The 17,488-nt window shown below is 39.2% G+C and overlaps 1 protein-coding gene across 1 annotated transcript in view; it reads right to left on the reverse strand.

Annotated features, from left to right (window-relative positions):
• Positions 1-17,488, reverse strand: part of IL1RAP (interleukin 1 receptor accessory protein) — a 160,043-nt gene that overhangs the window by 104,813 nt on the left and 37,742 nt on the right. The window lies entirely within an intron of this gene.

Consider the following 17,488-nt stretch of genomic DNA (forward strand, 5'->3'; position numbering starts at 1 on the left):
TCAAAATTATAACAATTTTACAATGTTAATATTGTCAGAACCAACCAGGCAGATAGGCTTTTTTTATATCTCCATATTACAGGTAAGAAAACTGAGACAAGTGTAAATAACATAAAAGATCCTTTGGCTACAAAAGGGTAACTGGTGCATCTAGCGTGTGCATGCTCAGTCATGTCCAACTCTTTGCAACCCCATGGACTGTAGTCTGCCAGGCTCCTCTATCCATGAAATTTTCCAGGCAAGAATACTGGAGTGGGTTGCCATTCCCTTCTCCAGGGGATCTTCCTGAAGACCCAGGGATCAAACCCTCATCTCTTAAGTCTCCTGCATTAACAGGCAGATTCTTTACCACTTGCGGCAGCTGGGAAGCCCCAGAAACTGGTAGGGTGATGATTAAATTACAACAGCCTGGCTCTAGAATGGTCTCTTAATCACTGAACTCTGCCTACTTAAAAATAGTTTCTTTTAGATTTTTTTTTCATCAGAGTTGAATTTCTGGCAGATAAGTTTGTTCTTCTTACCCTTCATCATATTGTCTTGGTTTATTTCCACTTGGAAATGTTTTATTATCTAGACACTTTTTCTTCTTAGTGAGGAACAGAAAGTCTAGAAATCCTAGATTCAGATTTGGTTTTCAGTCTAACATACCCTGAATTTATAGAAAAGGGAAATGCATAACCTTCATGTCTTACTGATGCTCTACTCTTCCTACTCAAGAGACAGATGATGCTGGATTCCAGTTTCTGTGAAGTTTAGCCCTTCTGTTGGTAACCAGCTGAAACAGTTCACTAGTAAGAACGATGCCCTTTTATTTGGTTGTGTGATCTTTAATGCAGAAGGGCTAGAGGTATAACAACTCTGTTGACTATTTCCTTCCCCAGTACTCTAGACATATCTGGCCCCTGATAAAACCTCTGTGGGGTTATAAATACTGAAACCTGAATATTATTGAGAAATTCCATATCAAGGACCTCCACTCTCTATTTTGAACATAACAGCCATATGGGTGGGGGTAATTACAGAGGTCTTGGTAACTTGTCCAGATCATATTTCTACTAGGTGGCAGAGATGAGATTTATATCCACACCTGACAAATGACATCTATCATCCCAAATATTAGCCTATGTCACAAGTTTCACAGTAACACAGTAGTCTAAAAATCATAGAAGTATTTAATAAATAGGGTGACCTACTAACAGCATTTGAAATGCAACATTTATAAGAGTGCTACACTGAAACAAAAGGTATAAACCAGTACTGTTCAAGCCATCCAGAGTGTGTGGTCATTTTAAAGGAGGATGCAAGTTTCATACACTTGTCACCTCTATTGGCCACACATCACCAAAAATATCTATTGTGCTTCTTTCTTAGCATGATTGTACATGAGAGTCCCATGGAAAGCAAGGAAATCAAACCAGTCAATCTTAAAGGAAATCAACCCTGAATACTCTTTGGAAGGACTGATACTGAAACTGAAGCTTCAATACTTTAGCCACCTGACACGAAGAGCCAACTCACTGGAAAAGATACTGATGCTGGGAAAGATCGACGGCAGGAGAAGGGCACAACAGAGGATGAGATGGTTGGATGGCATCACCGATTCATTGGACATAAATTTGGGCAAACTACAGGAGATGGTGAAGGACAAGGAAGCTTGGCATACTGCACTTGTATAAGGTCCACGGAGTTGCAAAGAGTCAGACATGACTTGGCAACTGAACAACAGAAACACACATCACAGGAGAGTTTATTATATCTTAAACAACATTTTATCTCAGAAATTAAATGTCTCTTTCTTAACACCACCATTCCCTTCTAATTCTTATACCCTTACCTTAGGGAGTTTTCCTTTTGGCATTCTTTAATTCAATAAAACACGTATTGAACACTTTCTGTTTACAAGTCACTAGCCTATAATTGCAGAGACCTCTCTCAAGCAAGATGTAGGGCTTTCTCTAAAGGCACTTATCCCCAGTAGAGGAAATAAACCACATGCAAACCACTTCAGCATCATCAACTTTGAACAACAGACATGCAGAGGCACTGCAGGATGTTCAAAGATTTATCAGACGGAAGTTTGAGCACTAAGCAGAGTCTAACAGAAACTTAAAGTGTGTGCAAGAAATAGCTACAATACAAAGTAAAGTGATAAAAATAGACAGGAGCTGATAAGTGTTATTGAAGATTAGTAAAAGAAAGAGATTACTCCAGCTAAGGCAGTCAAAGAAGACTAAATAGAAGAGGTTAGCTTTACACTGAAAGAAGTGGTTTGGAAATTTAGAATTGAGGCAGAAGGAAAGTGTCGGGGAAAGAAACTCACTGGAGAATAATGCTCAGAGGAAAGCATGGAACATAAATAGGAAATCATCTATAAATAATTCAGTTTGACTCAAGCACAGAGTATTAGGAAAAGAACTATAAAAGATTTTGGTGGAAAGCATAGGGTTTTAGGATCAGAATATTGCAAGGTCTTGAACAGTAGACTAAGAACTTGGGATTAATTTAAACAGCAAGGAGGGAATCACTGAAATTTTCCGATCAGAGGAATGATACGGTGATCAAATTATGCTGTATGGAGGTCATTCCTCCAGGCACACATTGGATGGATTGCCACTAAATTCTGTCTTGAAATCAATTTGATTCCTCAGTCGATCATCACAATAATTGTTATGCTCCTAGTTTTGTGTCATCCATAAACTTGACGAACATTCCACCTATGTCCTCATCCAAGACATTAACAAAAGTAATTAACAATTCTGTTTAGTCCTTGTCAACAGAGAGCAAGTAGACATTTAATTGCTGATATAAGGCAAAGTAATCTCAGTTCCAATACTCACCTATGCTAAAGGATTCTAACCTCCCAAATTGTTTTTGGCTATTAAAAAAAAAAAAAAAAGCCTCACACCTCTCTGCTTTCACAGTTTGCCTGTTTATAAGCTGCTGAGTTCCTATGGCAACACTTTGGAGACATTCTAATTAGTGTGTGATTGAGAGCCTAAATTGATAATCCCAGGAGTAACTGGATTATGCTGGAGGCAACAAGGAGTCAGGTTACCAAGATAAATTTAAAATATCGTGTGGAAATACAAATCCAGGGTCAGTCCTGCCTTGTAATGCATCAGAATAAATCAGACTGTAAAGAAAATATGATTGTGCAGGCTGGTTTTAAAAGACTAAAGGTACAAATGATCTGAAATATTTCTGACAAGATTGATTCATTTAACACAGACTTGCATTCAGCCTCAGAAGTTTACTATTGTTACAAGTCATACAATTTTTTTCTTTTTTTTTTTGGCTGCACTGCAGCATGCAGAACTTTCCAGACCAGAGATCGAACCTGCCGCACCCCCTGCAGTGGAAGCTTGGAATCTTAACCACTGGACCACCAGGGAAGTCCAGTAATAAGCTTTTAATTCTCATTTCTTATGGAGAGTGGGACTGGGTATTTTTAGACCTGGAGAAACAATCAAAAAAGAAAAGGAACCTATCTAATAATGCAGCGTTTCTCATGGTCTGAAGTACAACCTAGCTTTACATTATTGTGATGGGGTTTAATAGCTTCTGCCTTTGCTTCAGATGACTAGAACCTAAATACAATAAATTCCTAGTCATCCTTCCCTGCATTTTGTTTACTATATGATCATTCCACACTTTCCCTCTTAGATATTAGTACTTATCTTATATAAAATGCCATTGTTTCCTAGTATAACGTCTACATCACCTAGCAAGAAGTTTCAAATATGTACTTAGTTCTGTGTAATCGACATGATAATAAAGATTGCTATTACATATTCAAGGCTGTATATTGTCACCCTGCTTATTTAACTTATATGCGGAGTACATCATGAGAAACGCTGGACTGGAAGAAACACAAGCTGAAATCAAGATTGCCGGGATTTTGAAATATCAATAACCTCAGATATGCAGATGACACCACCCTTATGGCAGAAAGTGGAGAGGAACTCAAAAGCCTCTTGATGAAAGTGAAAGAGGAGAGTGAAAAAGTTGGCTTAAAGCTCAACATTCAGAAAACGAAGATCATGGCTTCTTGTCCCATCACTTCATGGGAAATAGATGGGGAAACAGTGGAAACAGTGTCAGACTTTATTTTGGGGGGCTCCAAAATCACTGCAGATGGTGACTGCAGCCATGAAATTAAGAGACGCTTACTCCTTGGAAGGAAAGTTATGACCAACCTAGATAGCATATTCAAAAGCAGAGATATTACTTTGCCGACTAAGGTCCATCTAGTCAAGGCTATGGATTTTCCAGTAGTCATGTATGGATGTGAGAGTTGGACTGTGAAGAAGGCTGAGCACTGAAGAATTGATGCTTTTGAACTGTGGTGTTGGAGAAGACTCTTGAGAGTCCCTTGGACTGCAAGGAGATCCAACCAGTCCATTCTGAAGATCAGCCCTGGGATTTCTTTGGAAGGAATGATGCTAAAGCTGAAACTCCAGTACTTTGGCTACCTCATGTGAAGAGTTGACCCATTGGAAAAGACATTGATGCTGGGAGGGATTGGGGGCAGGAGGAGAAGGGGACAACAGAGGATGAGATGGCTGGATGGCATCACTGACTCGATGGACATGAATCTGAGTGAATTCTGGGAGTTGGTGATGGACGGGGAGGCCTGGTGTGGTGCGATTCATGGGGTCGCAAAGAGTCGGACACGACTGAGTGACTGAACTGAACTGAACTGAACTGATTACATATTCACTTTAACATCTATCCATGCCAATTAATCTTTCCAGTGTCTGCCTTCTCTAGCGACATTAAGCTTCAAAATTTCCTTACCTCTGAGTTTGCCCTGGTCACTGGATTTTCTCACTGACCAGGAGATAGGCTGAAACTAGGCTATCTACCCCTAGATAAAATTCAGATTATCTCTGAATCATCATTTGCTCAGTCTTCCTTCTATACAACAGTATTTTGCAAGACGACAGACTGGATTCATCCATCAGTTTCCTTAATTCCATATGCAGCTCCATAATCAGATCATAGCCACTCTCCGAATCTCAGCAACCTGGTTGGGGCATGGTCCTTCAACTTAGTTCTTAGCAGCACTCTGTTCTAGGAGCCTGCATTTATTTTCCCTGTAATATCTTACTCTAAGCTGGATAAACCTCATCTAACCATGAAGCTTTATCTGCTTCATTTGTCGTTGACAGATACCCTGTGCTTTGACTTGTCCACTGAATACTTGGACATAAACACCAAGTCACGGAACCTAGACGGTCATCCACATGCAGGATCAGCCCTGCAGCCCAATTACTTCCTTGAGCCTGAATTCCATCTAGATCTTTCTTTTCCTTTTTCTAATATACTGATAATGTTTGAGCAGGTTTTGCTTCAAAACCTTTCAGCAAAGTAACATAATAGGCTCTGAATCTGGGTATTATGAAGTAAGCATATTCCACTTTGTCTTTCTTAATGAATGTAGCTATCAACCTGGCGAGAGTACATGGAGCAACTTTTTGAAGACTCTAAATTGGAAGCAATAGCACATTCTGTTCAAGTATGCATAAGCATTCACCACAATATCATGCACCACAAATCAAACTTAAACAAATTTAAAGGAATTCAAAGTATATCTCTAACCATAGAATTAAACTATAAATATAAATAAATAAATAACATGAAAAATCTTCAAAGATTTAGGAATTAAAAGATATACTTCTAAATAATACATGGAACAAAGAGCAAGTCTTGAGGGTGTTAAGCCCAAGTCGCGAAATCTCCCAATGACCACCAGGGAGCCGATATCCGATGCAAAAGCAAGAGAGTTTTTATTACCAAGCTCCAGCTGGGGCTCCCACTGATACCAACGCAGCAGCTATAGGGAGGAGCCCCGAGCTCTGGGTTTCATTGCTTATATAGGGTATTCTTGTGCAAAAAATTTGAAAAACGGGAGTTTCTGGGTTGGGAGACATCTAATTGGTTACCTTCTGTGGAAGGGTTAGGTGTTGGGTTCTGATTGGTTCCCATTTCCCGGGCTTGCCACGGGTTCTGATTGGTCCCAGGGTGGTGGGGTGAGGTTAAGGGATTTCCACAAAGCTCTTTTCTGGGAATTTTTACAAAATGTAGTCTTCTTTAACAAAATGGAGTAGCTTAGGTCCTTCCAGGGAAATTAGAAAATATTTTGAACTGAGCAAAAGTGAAAATCCAACATACCAAAATGCATGGGATACAGTTAAATCAGTGCTTAGAGAATAATTTTCTGTATTAAATGTTCACAATAAAAAAATAATAAAGATCCCAAGAAAATAATCTAATATTTTACCTTAAGAACCTACAAAAAGAAGAGAAAACTAAACCAAGCAAGCAAAATGAGGGAAATAATAAAGAATGGAGATAAAGATTTCTATTGTTGTTCAGTCGCTAAGCTGTGTCAGACTCTTTGAGACCCCATGGACTGTAGTATGCCAGGCTTCCCTGTCCTTCACTATCTTTTGGAATTTGCTCAAACTCATGTCCATTGAGTTGATGATGCCATCCAACCATCTCCTCCTTTGTTGCCTCCTTCTTCTCTTTCTCAAAGATTTTTAGACCAGAAATAATTATATGCATTGAAAAAATAACAAAGCCAAAAGCTGGCTCCTTGAAAAGAAAAATAAAATAGCTAAATCTTTAGCCAGGAGAATCAAAAAGGAAAGTAAAACACATATCACTAATGTTAGGAATAAAAGAGGGTATTTCACTACTGATTACATAGCATTAAAATTATAATAAGGCAATACTAAAAACTCTAGGCACACAAATGCCACAATTTAGATAAAATGGACCATCTCAAAAACCACAAGTTACCAAAGTTCACCCCAAATTAAAAGGACAATCTGAATGGTCCTATAATTATTAAAAAGAAATTGCATGTGTAGGTAGAAATCTTCCAAAAAATAAATATTTAAGCATTAGTCGTTTCACTGGTGAATTCTACCAAACATTTAAAGAATTAATAACGTCAATTATACACAATTTCCTCCAGAAAATTAAAGAGGACAAAACTGTTCCAATTCGTTTAAAGGCATCAATATTGCTCTCATTACAAAACCTACCATGGACAGCACAAGAAAACAAATTTACAGATATTCTACAATCAAGCAGAGTTTATCCCAGGAATTCAAGATTGGTTTCAGTATTTTCACAGATTTGAAGAAGAAAAACCACATCATCATATCAACTGAGGCAGGAACAGTACTTGACCAAATTCAATACCCATTCATGATACAAATTCTCAGGAACCTAAGTATAGGAGGGAACTTACTCAAATGGCAAAAGAGCATCTAATAAAAAATGTACAGCTAACATTACATCTAATGTTAAAAGACTGAATGCTTTAAGGAGCAAGGAAAGGATATTCCTAGTACTATTCAACATCATTCTAGAAGTCTTACCCATGCACTAAGGCTATACACAGATGACATGATTTTCAACATAGAAAGTCCTAAGGAATCTATTTATAAATAGAACTAAATATGGTTAGCAAGATTACAGAACGTGTAGTCAATGCACAAAAATTAAACTAGCAATGAACAATTATAAAGATTTTTTTAATATGGTTACAATAACTCAAAGAAAAACTAAAATGTTCAGCTAAAAAGCTTAATCAAACATATGTAAAATCTGTATGCTGAAATTTACAAAACATTGATAAGAAACCAAAGAAACTAAATACGTGGCTGTCAAGATGGCCTTCATGCCCTAATCTCTGGAACCCGTAATGTTACTTCACTTGGCAAAAGTAATTTTACAAATGTAATTAAGATTATAGAGTTTAAAATACAGAGATTATATTGGATTATTCACATGGGCTTGAACTAACCATTCAGTTCAGTTCAGTTCAGTTGCTCAGTCATGTCCGACTCTTTGTGACCCCATACACTGCAGCACTCCAGGCCTCCTGCCCATCAGCAATGCCCAGAGTTTACCCAAACTAATGTACATGGAGTCAGTGATGCCATCCAACCATCTCATCCTCTCTTGTCCCCTCTTCTCCTGCCTTCAATCTTTCCAAGAATCAAAGTCTTTTCAAATGAGTCAGTTCTTCGCAACAGGTGGCCAAAGTATTGGAGTTTCAGCTTCAACAACACTCCTTCCAATGAACACTCAAGGCTGATCTCCTTTAGGATGGACTGGTTGGGTCTCCTTGCAGTCCAAGAGACTATTAAGAGTCTTCTCCAACACTACAGTTCAAAAGCATCAATTCTTCGGTGCTCAGCTTTCTTTATAGTCCAACAATCACATCCATACATAACTACTGGAAAAACCATAGCCTTGACTAGAGGAACATTTGTTGGCAAAGTAATGTCTCTGCTTTTGAATATGCTATCTAGGTTGGTCATAACTTTCCTTCCAAGGAGTAAGCGTCTTTTAATTTCATGGCTGCAGTCACCATCTGCAGTGATTTTGGAGCCCCCCACCCCAAAATAAAATCAGCCACTCTTTCCACTGTTTCGCCATTTATTTTTCCATGAAGTGATGGGACCAGAACCATGATCTTCATTTTCTGAATATTGAGCTTTAAGCCAACTTTTTCACTCTCCTCTTTCACTTTCATCAAGAGGCTCTTTAGTTCTTTTTCACTTTCGGCCATAAGAGTGGTGTCATCTGCATATCTGAGGTTATTGATATTTCTCCCGGCAATCTTGATTCCAGCTTGTGCTTCCTCCAGCCCAGCATTTCTCATGATCTACACTGCATATAAGTTAAGTAGCAGGGTGACAATTTACAGCCTTGACATACTCCTTTTCCTATTTGGAACCAGTCTGTTGTTCCATGTCCAGTTCTAACTGTTGCTTCCTGACCTACATACAGGTTTCTCAAGAGGCAGATCAGGTGATCTGGTATTCCCATCTCTTTCAGAATTTTCCACAGTTTATTGTGATCCACACAGTCAAAGGCTTTGACATTGTCAGTAAAGCAGAAATAGATATCTTTCTGGAACTCTCTTGCTTTTTCCATGATCCAGCGGATGTTGGCAATTTGATCTCTGGTTCCTCTGCCTTTTCTAAAACCAGCTTGAAGATTTGAAAGTTCACATTTCACGTATTGCTGAAGTCTGACTTGGAGAATTTTGAGCATTACTTTACTAGCATGTGAGATGAGTGCAATTGTGTGGTAGTTTGAGCATTCTTTGGCATTGCCTTTCCTTGGGATTGGAATGAAAACTGACCTTTTCCAGTCCTGTGGCCACTGCTGAGTTTTCCAAATTTGCTGACATATTGAGTGCAGCACTTTCACAGCATCATCTTTTAGGATTTGAAATAGCTCAACTGGAATTCCATCACCTCCACTAGCTTTGTTCATAGTGATGCTTCCTAAGGCCCACTTGACTTCACATTCCAGGATGTCTGGCTCTACATGAGTGATCACACCATCGTGATTATCTGGGTCATGAAGTTTTTTTTTTTTTTACAGATCTGTGTATTCTTGCTACTTCCTCTTAGTATCTTCTGCTTCTGTTAGGTCCATACTATTTCTGTCCTTTATTGAGCCCATCTTTGCATGAAATGTTCCCTTGGTATCTCTAATTTTCTTGAAGAGACCTCTAGTCTTTCCTGTTCTATTGTTTTCCTCTATTTCTTTGCACTAATCACTGAGGAAGTCTTTCTCATCTCTCTTTGCTATTCTTTGGAACTCTGCATTATGAGCCCTTAAAAGCCAGACAACTTTCTCTGGCTATAGTCAGAGAAATGTAGCAAAGGATGAGCCAAAGAAATGGGAAGTAAGAGAAGAATGCTATAGGTCTTTGATATTGAAAGATAAATATAGAAACATGCCATGGAATGCCAGTTGCATTAAAGAACTGGAGAAATCTTCAGCTGACAGTCAGTTCAGTTGCTCAGTCATGTCTGACTCTTTGTGACCTCATGGACTGCAGCACGTCAAGCTTCCCTGTCCATCACCAACTCCCAGAGCTTACTCAAACTCATGTCCATCGAGTCAGTGATGCCATACATCCTCTCATCCTCATCCTTTCTCCTCCTACCCTCAATCTTTCCCACCCTCAGGGTGTTTTCCAATGAGTCAGCTCTTCACATCAGGTGGCCAAAGTATTAGAGCTTCAGCTTCAGCATCAGTCTTTCCAATGAATATTCAGGATTGATTTCCTTTAGGACTGACTGGTTTGATCTCTTGCAATTGAAGGGACTCTCAAAAGTCTTCTCCAACACCACAGTTCAAAAGCATTAGATATTCAGTGGTCAGCTTTCTTTATAGTCCAACTCTCAAATCAATACATGACTACTGGAAAAACCATAGCCTTGACTAGACAGACCTTAGTCAACAAAGTAATGTCTGTGCTTAATTTTAATATGGTTTGTCATAGCTTTTCTTCCAAGGAGCAAGCATTGTTTAATTTCATGGCTGCAGTCACCATCTGCAGTGATTTTAGAGACCAAGAAAATAAAGTCTCTCACTGTTTCCATTGTTTCCCCAAATATTTTCCATGAAGTGATGGGACTGGATGCCATGATCTTAGTTTTTTGAATGTTGAGTTTTAAGTCAGCATTTTCTCTCTCTTCTTTCACTTTCATTAAGAGACTCTTTAAAGTTCCTCTTCACTTTCACCTGACAACCAGTAAGGAAATAAGAACCTCAGGCCTGTAGCTACAGTGCGTGGAATTTGGTTAACAACTTTGAAGAGTCATCTTTCTAAGCACCTCCAGAATGGAACACCACCTTGCTGACAATCCCGATCCCTTTGATTTAGCCATGTAAGGCCCTAAGCAGAGAACCAACTAAACCATACTAACCTGCACTTCTGACTCACAGACTCTCTGGTGTTAATAAATGATTTTTAATTAATTAATTAATTTTGGATGTTGCTTTAAGCCACTAAGTTTCTGGTATTTTCATATTGGTAACAGAAAATAATACAAGAGATATACCATGCTCATGGATTATAAGACTCCACATAAAAAAGATGCCAATTCTCTCCCAAATTATTTGACAGACTTAATGAAATTCCAATCAAAAATTCTAGAAAGATCTTTACACAGACTCTAAAATTTATATGGAAAGAGAAATACCTTAAATATAGGAAACCATTTTGACAGAGAAGAATAAAGTTATAGGAGTCACACTACAACCAACCCAATTTTAAAATGTCAAAAGTCTTAAAGAGGTATGTTATCAAAATTCAACATTATTAGCTATAAGGAAATGGAAATTAAAACCATAAAGTGAGATACCACTAAACACCTTTCAGAAAAACTAAAGTAAAAAATACTGACAGTAGGAACTTCCCTAGCAGTCTAGTGGTTAAGACTCTGCCTTTCAGCATAGAGCGTGTAGGTCTGATCCCTGGTGATGGAGCTAAGATCCCATATGCCTCTTGGCCAAAAAAAAAACAATGCATAAAACAGAAGCAGTGTTGTAACAGACGCAATAAAGACTTTTTTAAAATGGTCCACATCAGAAAATAAAAATAACTAATCTTAAAAAGAAAAAAGAAATACAATACTAAATGCTGAAGAGAAAACAAAACTGGAACTCTCCTACCGCTGAGACTACAAAATGGTATAGCCTCCTAAGAAAACAACTTGTCAGTTTCTTATTCAGTTGTGTGTGCTTAGTCACTCAGTCATGTCCAACTCTTTGCGACCCCATAGATGGTAGCCCCTCCAGGGTTCTCTGTCCATGGGGATTCTTGAGGCAAGAATACTGGAGTGGGTTGCCGTGTCCTCCTCCATGGGATTTTCCCAACCCAGGGATCGAACCCAGGTCTCCAGCATTGTAGGCAGATTGCCATCTCTAAGCCATCAGGGAAGCCAGGTAAATGCACATATACCATAGAACCTAGCAATCCTACTCCTAGCTATTTATGCAAGAGAAGTGGAAACTATGTTTGGACAAAAACCTATACATGAATGATTATAGTGACTCCATTATTAATTGCCATAAACTAGAAACAACTCAAATGTCCCTCAGTTGGGAAACAGATAAATCCTTGTATGTGTGTGTGTGTGTGTGTGTGTGTGTCTACTCAGTTACTCAGTTGTTTCCAACTCTTTGTGACCCCATGGACTGTAGCCCACCAGGCTCCTGTGTCCATGGGACCTTCCAGGCAGGAGTACTGGAGTGGGTTGCCATTTTCTCCTCCAGGGGATCTTCCCAAACCAGGAACCTTCTATATCTCATGTACGAGCAGGCAGATTATTTACCACTGAGCCACCTGAGAAATCCAAACAAACCCTGGTACAACCCCAAAATGGACTCCTTGTCATCAGCGTGTGACAATGAGCTGCTGATAACAACAGCTGAGTGTCAAAGGCATTATGCTGGGTGGGGAAAAAAAAAAAAAAGGCCAGTTTCAATATTATATCCACCATCCAGATTTAAATGACATTTCCAAAAGACAAAACTAAAGTGACAGAACAGATCAGTGGCTAGAGATAGCAGCTCCTACTACAGACACAACACAAGGGTGTTGTTTGGGACACAGAACAGTTCTATGTCCTGATTGGGGCAATGATTAAACGAGTCTATCCATAAGTTAAAATTCATAGAGTTGTACTTCCAAAAAAGCCAATTTTATTGCATATTAATTTGACAAGATATGTGTAAGTCACATGATTTTTATTTCTAAAAAGCTTCACAAATGAGTCGTGAACCCCTTTAGACAATTTAAATAAATGAAAGCTGTTTTAACCCGAATTTGGTTTCTATTTTCAAATTTCGCTTTGAAAGTAACACCATCCTATCGTTAAGTCTGAAATGCTCCCAGAAAAGCCTAGCAGTGGAGGCACATGGAGAGATCAATGAAACTGTCCCAACTTCCAGCACGTCAAGCCAGCGTTGGTGACCTCGATACCACAGCAGAGTCAGAGTTCAGAAAACATGAGCACACTCTTCTTAGATACTGCCTTCTTCTTTCTAACTAAATAGCTTCAAAGTGTTTGGAACTCTGAGAGGACATATATAACAGAATACACCACCTGCTATCTTTAGAAGCTTGGAATAGAATGTGAGCAGGTTGATTTCCTTTTGTTCTTTAATATTTTGAATAGCAACACGCTCCATGGGATGAGGGAAGAAATATCATCATTAAGTCTCACCTTTCACAAAAGAGAACTAGAACTAGGTTTTCAGTCAGAAGAAGGTGAAAGTGCACTGAACTTGGTGCACTAGGTCTCACTGTATGATCGTGGATGGCCTGGGACAAGAGAATTATTCACAGCAAACACTTAAAGTTATAACCTGGTCACTGTCTCAATGACTAATTTAACACCTGTGGACCCTTCTTAGGGCAGGAAGAGTATTCCAATGTACATTCTCCCCAGTAGGTGAACAATTTGATAGCTATTCTGTACTTATGGATACTGAGGCTTGAGTTTTACGAGGTGAAAGAACTATTAATAATACCTACCTCATCAGTTTGTTGGGAGTAGTGTACTTGATAACTCCTGTAGAGTACTTAGCACTGTCCAGGAACATAAATAACTCTCAGCAAATTTCATTTATAATAAACTCATTAAATGAGGCAATATATGAAAAACACTTCAGAAATTGTGGCACAGGAGAGACAGATGAGCTATTTTTAGTAGCATTTACAAAGAACAGACCAAATTACTTGGTTCAGGTTGATCATTGACCATTAAGCAAAACATGCCATGTCCTACTTTTTGAACACACCAGGTGCAAGTTCAGTTTCCAAACTATTTCTGGAAAAGCAGTCATGATTGTAAGTCGGGCCTCTGTAACTTACAGATAAGCCACGATTGTAATGATTCAGTTTATAAAAAACTTGAGCTTGGAAAAATCATAGTTCAGATGGTTACCTTCTCTAGACCTCTAATCTCTCATTTTCAAAATGAAATGAAAGCCTCTGCCTTGGTATCTCATAGGGTAGGGCAGCTGTAGAAGATCAAATGATGTGACACGTGGAAAACTTTAATTGCAAAGTATTATACTATTATAAGGGGCTTCTGGGGTGGCTGTAACAGTAAAGAGTCCACCTGCAATGCAGGAGACCCAGGTTTAATCCCTGGGTCAGGAAGATCCCCTGGAGAAGGGAATGGCTACCCCCACTCTGGTATTCTTGCCTGGAGAATTCCATAGACAGAGGAGCCTGGGAGGCTATGGTCCTTGGGATTGCAAAGAGTTGGGCATGACTGAGTTGTTTTCACTTTACTTTACTTCATACTATTATAAAAGTATACCAACATTGGTTTTTATTATGATAAGATGGGATTTTTTTTTGTTTGTTTATATTTTAAACATTTGAAGGAGTGGAGATCTTAAAGTCTATTAAATGACTTAATTCAAAGAAGAATATGGATAGCCTTTGGCTGTATTAACAGAGAGGAGAAAGAGTGAGGCTTCCAAGGTCAGGTAACGTTTTATTCCTTAGTCAGGTGATGGTTACATGATGCTGTTGTTGTTTAGTCACTAAGTCATGTCCAACTCTTTCATGACCCCATGGACTGTAGCCCGCCAGTCTCCTTCATCCAAGGGATTTCCCAGGCAAGGATACTGGAGTGGGTTGCTATTTCCTTCTCCAGGGGATCTTCCTGACCCAAGGATTTAACTCATGTCTCTTGCATTGGCAGGCAGATTCTTTACCACTGAGCCACCAGGGAAGCCCAGTTACATGATGATGCATTTGTAAAAATTCAGCAATTTGCACATTTAATATTTATGTACTTTAGTGTTAGAGCTTCCCTGAGAGCTCACTTGGTAAAGAATCCACCAATTCTTGTGATCCCAATACAGGTGACCCCAGTTTGATTCCTGGGTCAGGAAGATCCACTGGAGAAGGGATAGGCTACCCACTCCAGTATTCTTGAGCTTCCCTTGTCGCTCAGCTGGTAAAGCATCCTCCTGAAATGTGGGAGACCTGGGTTCAATCCCTAGGTTGGGAAGATTCTCTGGAGAAGGGGATTTGTAAAAATTCAGCAATTTGTACATTTATTTATAAAAATTCAGCAATTTGTACATTTAATATTTCTGTACTTTAGTGTTAATATATTATACATATGGAAAAAATCTTTGCTTGATTGAAGTTAAAGGTGTGATTTATAACAACAGGGAGAAGTTAGAGAAAGGCATAGGATAACAATATAACTTTGTAAATCAACAAAGCAGCTTAAAATCCAACACAGAATATGACAGAGAGGCATCTCAGGGAACCTCAAACCCGTGGAGAGGGGGGAAATATTTATGATGAGCCTAACATTTGTGCTAATTCACTTGGCAAATATTTATCAAGCTCTGGACACAATCTGAAGGAGAAGAAAGAATGGAAATGTCCCCTGTGCTCATGTGGAGCCTGCAGTTCTAAGGCATATAAATTACTAGAGTCTAATGAACAGGGCTACAGCTGAAGCATTTCATAGCATGTGAAAGCCTAGAGGAGGGAGCAGGTCACTGGGGAAAGGTGATGTTTTTGAAGTTCAGGTACAGAATTAGGTGAAATTTAACCACCACTGACAAAAAACAGTCACATCACCTTATAGGCTAAGATCTAGTCACCTCCAGGTTAGGAAATTCATTAATTTTTTCAGTATAGAAAAACTTCTTAACTATCTGCGGTTTTTCTCCCCTTAAATTTCATTGCCACTAATAACCTCTCTAATTCAAAGGGGTGGTCTGAAGATCACGATCCAGTCTGGGAGGCTGTCTAGAGACAGACCTCATCTACACACTGTTAGAGAGGCCACAACGAACAAAACTGCAGCCAAGTTTTCATAGGTTTCTCCATAAAGACTGCAAGCTCCAGCTTCCAAGTATACAGAATTGAATTTTGTTCAAACCCAGAAGTGTTCATTGAACTCCCATTTCATACACTTTAATAGGAACTGTGCAGTATACAGAAATAAAACACACAGCTCTTATAATCATGGATCTCATAGTTTGAGAGCAAAATCAGACTTCTAAACACAAAATAAACAGAAAGAAAAGTAAAGAAAAGAACAAGTAAGTGATCAAATACAATACAAGCACACCAAAATGCATGATAGAAACTATCATATTTTATGGTGAACATCCTGACAAAGGATCATGTGACCATATGATTTTAAAAAGTAATATGTTATGTATCTCTTTCTTAGAGATTCACAGTATACATTAACATTTTAAAGGCTCAAGTCATTTACCAAGCAAATATTGTGGTTGAGTTGTTTTAACCCAGCATTAACCAAAGTTATCTCACCATGAACTCCATTATGGTGCATTAAAACTCTTAGGGCTCCACTGAAAATACCGAAATACATAGTGACAGTTCTAATTAGAAGAAGGAGAGCCCCAGCCTTAACTCCCTATTAATCTTCAGCCCACAAGATGCAACTGCGTTTCAGAATCACCTAACTCCACTTGAAACTAAACCAGGGAAAGAATGAATCCTAGCTGTTCTAAAGCTCCACCTCACCTCTGTAGCCCTTCCGTGTTCTCTCTTTTCTTGCCACTGGTTGGAATTAAACTATGCATGCTTTCTCAAGGCTGTATATTGTCACCCTGCTTATTTAACTTATAGGCAGAGTACATCATGAGAAACGCTGGACTGGAAGAAACACAAGCTGGAATCAAGATTGCCGGGAGAAATATCAATAACCTCAGATATGCAGATGACACCACCCTTATGGCAGAAAGTGAAGAGGAACTCTAAAGCCTCTTGATGAAAGTGAAAGAGGAGAGTGAAAAAGTTGGCTTAAAGCTCAACATTCAGAAGCTCAAAACGAAGATCATGGCATCTGGTCCCATCACTTCATGGGAAATAGATGGGGAAACAGTGGAAACAGTGTCAGACTTTTATTTTGGGGGGCTCCAAAATCACTGCAGATGGTGATTGCAGCCATGAAATTAAAAGACACTTACTCCTTGGAAGAAAAGTTATGACCAACCTAGATAACATATTCAAAAGCAGAGACATTACTTTGCCGACTAAGGTCCGTCTAGTCAAGGCTATGGATTTTCCTGTGGTCATATATGGATGTGAGAGTTGGACTGAGAAGAGGGCTGAGCGCCAAAGAATTGATGCATTTGAACTGTGGTGTTGGAGAAGACTCTTGAGAGTCCCTTGGACTGCAAGGAGATCCAACCAGTCCATTCTAAAGGAGATCAACCCTGGGATTTCTTTGGAAGGAATGATACTAAAGCTGAAGCTCCAGTACTTTGGCCACCTCATGGGAAGAGTTGACTCATTGGAAAAGACTCTGATGCTGGGAGGGATTGGGGGCAGGAGGAGAAGGGGACAATTGAGGATGAGATGGCTGGATGGCATCACGGACTTGATGGACGTGAGTCTGAGTGAGCTCCGGGAGATGGTGATGAACAGGGAGGCCTGGCGTGCTGCGATTCATGGGGTCGCAAAGAGTCGGACACGACTGAGCAACTGAACTGAACTGAACTGAACTGATGCTTTCTCCGAAAACTCAGTTTCGATATCTATATCTCCCTTAGAGCTCTGAGAAATTTTTGTCCAATCTGTTTTATTTAGGTTTTTCTCTTTTTACCTCTCTTTTGGGGCTAGGACTCCAAGTTTGTGTCC

The sequence above is a fragment of the Capricornis sumatraensis genome, chromosome 1 (genome assembly GCF_032405125.1).
Source record: "Capricornis sumatraensis isolate serow.1 chromosome 1, serow.2, whole genome shotgun sequence".
Taxonomy (NCBI): domain Eukaryota; kingdom Metazoa; phylum Chordata; class Mammalia; order Artiodactyla; family Bovidae; genus Capricornis; species Capricornis sumatraensis.